We start from the raw sequence: 9,333 nt of genomic DNA, 5'->3' as shown, positions 1-9,333 counted from the left end.
CACAAACTACACATAAAAATTCAACTAGTAATTGAAGCATTTCCCCGACTATTCAAACTAATCTCCATGTAATTGAATAGGGTGTGAATGAAAATTTTCATGAAAGTGAAAAAAAAGACAAGATATTAGTAATGTCTCAAGAAACCTATTATGTTCTAATAACTTTGATGCTTTATCGAATTGCTAGAAATTCGTCGTTTGCCGACCGCAAAAATAGTCTGAATATAGTCGGAAAATGGAATATTTCGATGACTTTCTGACTATTTATGGGTAGTTGGCATATTGAACGTCGTAAAATATTTACCAGCTACAGTAGTCAGACTTTGTCAATTACCGTAGTCGGAAAATATAAAACTAGTCCTAACCATTAAACTATCTAAATGGACGACTACAGTAGTTGAAAAAATATTAAAATAATAGTTTATGAATTAAAAAAATCCCAACTAAAGTTGTCATAGTATTTAAGTAATTAATTATTTAATTAATATATCTTCCTACTACAGTATAATCATTTAAGTATTTTGCTAAGTAGTGTAGTCAGAATAACTAATTTATTAAATAAATAATTAGGTACTCTTCGATTGCTGTAGTAGGCAATATTAATTTTTTTGAAGAAGTCGGGTCATTTTGCTGATTACTGTAGTAAAAATTTACATTTTATATAGAAAAAATTGTTTTCTTAATACAACACCTGTAAAAGTTACCATCCATTCGTAAAAGTTAAACAATAAAATCAAACATCAAATACATTCCTAATCATTAAAATTTCAATTCAATATAACTAAGTTTAAAAGTTGAAGCATCACCTGAAACAAATCTTATAAGTATTAACTTTTATTCAAAACAGAAGTAAATAGTTAAAAACAAGTCTAAATCTCATAGAAAATGCTCAAACATACTAAATAAATTTCTTCCGAAGAGTGAGAAGTTGAAGCACCAATCAACAATGGCAATGAATTAATTGAGGAAGGTTGTACTCCAAATCCATAATTTTACCTTTCTTCACATCTTTTGCCTTATTTTTTCTTCGTTATTCCACATTTATCCATATATATCATCATATAACAGTTGTGTCGTGGAACCAGCCTAAAAAATAAGTTGTGTTTCACTCTGTTCATACAAGACTCTTTCAAATGAATCAAATCACTAGAAAACTACAATTTATGCCTCATAACATATTAACCAAAACTTTACTTTTGAGAACCAACAAAACAACTCAACCATAGGGCATAGCCATTTACAAATTAATAATGATCTCTTTATTAATTTGGGAACAAAATATCATATAAGCAACTGAATAAAAAAATTTGTTATCATTATATCCTATTGACAGATTCTATGACAAGTTTAAATAGTGAATTTGACATAGATCCACCCTCTTTAGTTGCTAAGGCAGTAGTTACCAAAATATAGCATCAACAAAAGAAATTTGGGATTGAGGATCAGAAGCAACAGCAAAATCAAATGAAATGTATTAGTGGAGTGCATCATAATGGAGATAAAATAGAGCTTGTGTTTAAGGTGGCGGTGATTGATCTCTATTAAGTCCAAAGTGATTAAGGCTCATATAGAATTCTTATTGAAAGAGAATTGGAATTTGATTTACATATGAAGGCTCTATACTTGGATTTATAACCTTATCTATTACTTGTAAAAAAAATTATACTTGGGTTGTCTTTTCCTTAGAGTTCACAAATATCAAGTTATAAATAAAATCCTTCCATGATATTCACTGATGTCCATACAGAGTAAGAAATGAAGAGCTAGCCAGTGCATGCAGCATAAGAATGTTGTCTTAGATAAATATCCAAGTCCATATTATTCATGTAAAAGTACTTTTTGACCTTCAAAAACTTTTAAGAACATCTTCACTAAAAAAATAATAAGATATATAAACTTCTGAATCAGATTAGTTCTCGAGATCTTGATAGTATGATCTATCATAGTTGTGATAGTTGGTTTTCCTTGAATAGATCCTTCTGACAGTCTTCTACTTTGCAGCGAAGATTCCTTTGTATTTCCCCCCTGTCACGACCCAAAAATGGGTGTGATGGCACTCGTCTTATCCCACCAAGACAAGTCAGCCTAAAACCAAATATCTAACAAAGTGCGGAAGTAAATGACAATCCAACAACAATTCCTATTATGAAACCAAGTTATATTAATCCAATCCTCAAAATCAGGTTGTCACGTGCACAAGCCTCTAATGTAAATATTAGAATTGAAATAAAATAGAAGTCTAAATGAAGTTGTCTTTCAAGTAAAAACAAAGTCATAAACTGGAGTAGGAAAGTTCGCTGAGATGACAAGCAGCTACCTCACAATCCTCCACAAGATGCCTCGGAAACGAAAAGAATGACAAGTATCACGATGATCCAGGCTCGTATCCTACAAAAATTTGTAGAAGCAAGGGGTGAGTACCAAACCACGCGGTACCCAACAAGCAAACCTCTAAACACAAGTTAAGTGAACAAAATACGCGCACTCCTTACACCATATCTAAACCTCCACGATACAGTCTAATAGGTTACAGTTTACCAAACACACAACTCAATAACCACACTCTATCAGTTTACACATTCTCAATAACAACTCAATATTCAACAGTCACAAGCTTCACAGAGAAACACTCACAAGATCAACAAAACACATGTTCAAGTTCATCAATAATAAAATGTGTAATGCCATGAGATGCAATGTCAAATATAGTGATGCATGTCTTCCCTTACGATACACACCCGCTGTCTCTCAGTCCGGGACCCATGGGGGACATATCTGTCCATGCATCTGTCGCGGCGCACGACACGACCCTCGATAAGTAGTAACCTTCGCGGCGCGCGATACGTCCCTCGAAATATAATATCCGTCGCGGCACGCGATACGACCCTCGAAAATAGTACACCATCCTCTTACCACAACAATGTCTCAGATACAATGCAAATGACATGCTCAAATGAAAAGGGAGGAGATAACCATTTGATAACCAAACACAATTTACAACAAGAAATACAACACCAACAAATAAACAACAAGTCTCCAAATCATTCTCAACATCACACAAGGATATACACGAATTTCGTACGCTTAACAAGAGTTTAGAAATCCACTTGCCTTAACCACTCGAATAATCACTCTGGGACTTGAGCCTTCCCTTTCCGTTTTGCTTCCAACTCAAAGCAATCTATTCACATTATTAATCACAATAAAATTTCGGAAATAACAAAACTCATGTTACTATAGGTCTAACCTAAACCCAAAAACTCACTCAAATCTATAATCAAATTCCTAATATTGATGTCAACTAGCTAGATGTCAACTTTCATATTTATTCAAGTTTCAAGCTTCGGTAAGTCTTCATTCATTAACCTAATATTAATAATATTCATAAAATACAATACACATAATATTCAACTACTCATTTCAATAAAACAAAACTTGAATTATAATGTTATAATTATAAGAAGAATCCGATAAAAAAAATAATTAACTACCACTTTATAATATATTTTATGCAAATAAACCAATTTCCCTTTCTTCTGTATTCCCATTCCAATTCAATTTTATTTATTTTCTTCCAGGAACCACACTAAACAAACCATTAATTTCCATTCATGTTATAATATTTATGACAATTGTTTTGTCTTTTCCTTCTGATCTTCTAGGTGTTCCTCCCGATAGGGATATCGATTTCGCTATTGATTTGGAGCCGGGCACTAAGTCTATTTCTATCCCTCCATACCGTATGGCTCCAGCAGAGTTGAAAGAATTGAAGGATCAGTTGCAGGATTTATTGAGTAAGGGTTTTATTCGCCCTAGTGTGTCACCTTGGGGTGCCCCTGTATTGTTTGTGAAGAAGAAGGATGGGACTATGAGAATGTGTAAACTGATAGAGTGTGGTTATTGAGTTGTGTGTTTGGTAAACTGTAACCTATTAGACTGTATCGTGGAGGTTTAGATATGGTGTAAGGAGTGCCCGTATTTTGTTCACTTAACTTGTGTTTAGAGGTTTGCTTGTTGGGTACCGCGTGGTTTGGTACTCACCCCTTGCTTCTACAAATTTTTGTAGGATACGAGCCTGGATCATCGTGATACTTGTCATTCTTTTCGTCTCCGAGGCATCTTGTGGAGGATTGTGAGGTAGCTGCTTGTCATCTCAGCGAACTTTCCTACTCCAGTTTATGACTTTGTTTTTACTTGAAAGACAACTTCATTTAGACTTCTATTTTATTTCAATTCTAACATTTACATTAGAGGCTTGTGCACGTGACAACCTGATTTTGGGGATTGGATTAATATAACTTGGTTTCATAATAGGAATTGTTGTTGGATTGTCATTTACTTCCGCACTTTGTTAGATATTTGGTTTTAGGATGACTTGTCTTGGTGGGATAAGACGAGTGCCATCACACCCATTTTTGGGTCGTGACAAAATGGTATTAGAGCCCCAGGTTCATAGGTCTCACGTGTCTACAAGCCGAGTCTACGTAGAGTCTCAAGGGTCAGTACGGAGACGTCTGTACTCATCTTTGAGAGGCTATAAAGATTACTAGGAAACTTCCTTTTGTTCATTGTTTCTCATCGTGCGTAGTTACCTTCGTTAGTACTGAGTTGTTGTATACTCTTTTGACAGATGACGAGGACTAGAACTAATGTTACTGGTGGTAGAGGGGAGGCACTTCCCGAGGCAGTTGTTGAGGCCCCAGCTAGGGGTAGGGGTAGATCTCGAGCTAGAGGTCGTGCTAGTAGTACGACAGTAGCCAGAGGTCGTGGACGTGGAGCAGCACCACTGAGAGGTAGTGCTAGAGAGGCCTCTACCGAACCTCAGATTGATGACATAGAGGACCAGGTTCCTCCAGATCCCGTAGTCACACCTTTGCTTCAGGATACGCTATTGAGGGTGTTAAGTGTGCTAGAGGGATTTTCTCAGGGTGGTGGTGCAACTACCACACCACATGACTCTCGTACTAGAGAGGGGGCTCAGACCCAAGAGCAGCAACAAGCTCCGGTTGTTCAGGATGCGGTGGGGCAACTACCAGTAGATCCCGCGGTTCAGAATGATATTGCACCAGCAGTTGGGGGTCAAGTTGCATCGATGGTTGTTCTGACAGAGGATGAGCAGCGTAGGTATGAGAGATTTCGAAAGATGGACCCACCTCAGTTTCAGGGTGGGAAGAGCGAGGACGCTCATGAGTTTCTAACTACCTGCCGAGAGTTACTAGAGGTGGTTGGATTAGCTGAGTCACATGGGGTTAGATATGCTACACTCCAGCTTCGTGGACCAGCGAGAGACTGGTGGAGGACTTATTCGGGGGTTTTTCCAGTTGGATCTCCTCCAGTGACTTGGGAGCAGTTTGCTAGTGCATTCCAAGATCGTTTTATCCCATGGAGCGTGAGAGAGGAGAGTCGCTTGAGGTTTGAGAGTTTGAGACAGGATGGTTTATCGGTTACAGAGTATGAGGCGCGTTTTTGCCAGTTGTCTAGGCATGCGTTGGCCATTATTCCGAATGAGACAGAGAGGATCCGCAGATTTGTGAGGGGATTGACTTTCTCTATCAGGTCAGCTGTGTTTCGGGCATCTAGGGAGGGGGCTTCTTTTCAGTCCATTGTGAGCGCCGCTAAAGAGGCAGAATTGATGGAGAGAGAGGAGTTTGGGGACCCTAAAAGAGCCCGTATATCAGGACAGTTTCATGGTGCCTCATCTGGAGGTAGGGGATCACAGAGAGTGAGTGGTTCTTTTCAGCAGCGGGGACCTATTCATGCATCTATGCCGACATTTGAGGGTGGCCAGACATCTAGGGGTTCTTATAGCCCGGGTCAGAGCTCGTACGGTTCACAGCAGCGACCTACAGGGCGAGGAAATTATAGTGGGTTTTCAAGGTCCACACAACAGTTCCCAGGTCAGAGATTTTGTTTTACTTGTGGAGATCCCGATCATCTAATGCGGCAGTGTACTTCACAAAGGGGTCGTGGTGGTCCTCGACCTAATTCTTCATTCCAGACTAGACCACCAGCACCACAGGGTAGAGGTCGTGGCAGAGTTCAGTCAGGTAGAGGTGATAGAGTTTTTAGTAGTGGTGTTGCAGCTCAGCAGTGTGGGGGTAGAGGTACCACCCAGGATGGAGGTGGACGAGGAGGCCACTGCTATGCTTTCCCCGGGAGACCTGAGGCGGAGACCTCTGATGCTGTTATTACAGGTATCATCCCAGTATGCCATCGACCTGCGTCTGTGTTGTTTGATCCAGGTTCTACATTCTCTTATGTGTCTACGTATTTTGCTGCTAAATTTGATATGATATGTGATAGTATGACTGTACCTATTCGTGTTTCTACACCCGTGGGTAAACCCTTAGTGGTGGATCGAGTGTATCGATCCTGTCTTGTTTCTTTGGCTGGGTATGACACTTGGGTAGACTTAATCATTCTGGGGATGGTGGACTTTGATGTTATCTTGGGTATGGATTGGCTTTCTCCTTATCATGTTGTCCTTGATTGTAATGCTAAGACTGTGACTTTAGCTATGCCTGGTGTTCCGAAGGTTGAGTGGAAGAGTGTTAGTGGTTCTTACCCTAGCAAGGTCATCTCTTTTATCCGTGCTCAGAGATTGGTGGAGAGGGGGTGTTTGTCTTACTTAGCTTTTATTCGGGATACTAGCGTTGAACCACCTCCCATGGATTCTGTTCCCGTGGTTCAGGAGTTTCCCGATGTATTTCCTTCTGATCTTCTAGGTGTTCCTCCCGATAAGGATATCGATTTCGCTATTGATTTGGAGCCGGGCACTAAGCCTATTTCTATCCCTCCATACCAATGGCTCCAGCAGAGTTGAAAGAATTGAAGGATCAGTTGCAGGATTTATTGAGTAAGGGTTTTATTCGCCCTAGTGTGTCACCTTGGGGTGCCCCTGTATTGTTTGTGAAGAAGAAGGATGGGACTATGAGAATGTGTAAACTGATAGAGTGTGGTTATTGAGTTGTGTGTTTGGTAAACTGTAACCTATTAGACTGTATCGTGGAGGTTTAGATATGGTGTAAGGAGTGCCCGTATTTTGTTCACTTAACTTGTGTTTAGAGGTTTGTTTGTTGGGTACCGCGGGGTTTGGTACTCACCCCTTGCTTCTACAAATTTTTGTAGGATACGAGCCTGGATCATCGTGATACTTGTCATTCTTTTCGTTTCCGAGGCATCTTGTGGAGGATTGTGAGGTAGCTGCTTGTCATCTCAGCGAACTTTCCTACTCCAGTTTATGACTTTGTTTTTACTTGAAAGACAACTTCATTTAGACTTCTATTTTATTTCAATTCTAATATTTACATTAGAGGCTTGTGCACGTGACAACCTGATTTTGGGGATTGGATTAATATAACTTGGTTTCATAATAGGAATTGTTGTTGGATTGTCATTTACTTCCGCACTTTGTTAGATATTTGGTTTTAGGCTGACTTGTCTTGGTGGGATAAGACGAGTGCCATCACACCCATTTTTGGGTCGTGACACCCCCCCCCCCTTTCTTAATACAACAATAAAGTCTAACACCTTTTGAATATTTGAGTCTTTGGTGCCCTCATGAAGTTAATATGTCTACTTTATTTCCAGACATATTTCCTTCACGGGATCACCAATGACACCTAAGTTTGTAAGCCTCAAATATTGTAAAGGTGTTGACTTATTTTTTTTATTATGAACGGGATAAAAATACAAAGAAATATATTCTGCAAAGTAGAAAACTATCAAAAAGATTATTCAAGGGAAACCAAATATCACAACTATGATGGATCACAATTACGCTTATCATCACACAAAAGACTATCCAGGAGAACACATCATTGATTATTTGGTTCTTTTTCTTATGAAAAATAACTTCCAAGTTTTTCAAGGTTTAAAAGTATTTTTCATGAATATAGTTATTTAAGGCAACTTTCTTGTGTTGCACCAGTCAGTGCCTTATGAACTTAAGGTCACAAACATGTAATCTTCCGTTCTTCATCTTTATGGTCATCACTGACTGTCAAGGATGAACAGTCACTATTACTTGATAGTTTGTGAATATGAGGAAATGAAAACCCAAGTGTATAATTTATTCATATATAAATCAAATTTCAATTCTCCTCCAAAGATTTATCAAACAAATGTAGAGTTGCATTAATTTGATACTACTTGGATCTTATTTTTGGGCTTATGTGTGTGTAATTAGTTTTGAGAAGTAAATACGAATTATATCTAAGTGAAAATATGATATTGAGCAAGTGTTGTGGTACAATACCTAAGAGATGCAGGTGCATTTGAGAGACGAATAAACTCTAGAATTATAGTGAAACATTTTTAAAATATATGTAGAATGCAGCGATAGTATCAAATGTGTGCCACAGTAATATTAAGGGGGCCATGTGCCAGTATTAACTAGAAGTGGGATGGTAGAAGTTAGATGTCGTCCATAGTTTATTTGCTACGTAGTATTCACACCATTTTCTACTTGCTAATTATATAGAAATAGTTTCGATAATGATTTTTTAAAATTATGTTTCAATTCATTATGAAACAGCTCAATCCCAGATGACATAACTTAAATCGTTAAGATTATAATAGGTTACATGAAATTAAACCTCTTTTTCCTCCTAATATTCTCAACAATATCTAAATTCGACAGTTGATAACATCATTTCCCATCTTAATTAATTTTCTGTTTATTTTATTACATTTAAACTCTCTCAAGTTACAAGTGTTTAATAGTGTCATCGAAATCCTCAAAGCACCATAATGAAAATTTGAAATTATACAAATCATTCCCAAGGAATCGATAGAAAACAATATGATAATAAGAACGAAACATGAAAGCAAACATCGAAACATGAAAAAATAACACCGGAATGTTCTAGAAGGTCCTTTTAACATAGATTAGGGGGAATATTCAAGAAGGGGCTTTTCACATAGATTCGGGTTACGGAGATCAAGTACAATTTGTTCAGAAAATTATATTTTGCAGTCCTTATTGGTTGGTGCTCCGGCACCGAAAGACGAAGGCGGCAAACTTCCTACTCCTCTGAAAATGTCAACAATGTCAAAGTGCTTGAGAGAGACTTAGTTAAGTTTTTTATTCTAAAGCTTCAACAAAATACTTTTATCATTTTCTTACTTCCTATTTCCTTATTTTATTTCCTCTCCTATTTATTCTATTCCATAATTGAATGAAGGCAAATCATCATTTCATTTAAAATTGTGGCACCATCAATGATTAAAAATGTGTCTTTCATGTACTTTTAAAGTTCATTAATGATCTTCATTGATTATGGTGTGGTTTTAAATCAAATGCCGAATTCTCTTTATTTATTTTCGAAATAG

This window comes from Solanum lycopersicum, chromosome 10 (genome assembly GCF_036512215.1).
Source record: "Solanum lycopersicum chromosome 10, SLM_r2.1".
Taxonomy (NCBI): domain Eukaryota; kingdom Viridiplantae; phylum Streptophyta; class Magnoliopsida; order Solanales; family Solanaceae; genus Solanum; species Solanum lycopersicum.
This window is presented reverse-complemented; position numbering follows the sequence as displayed.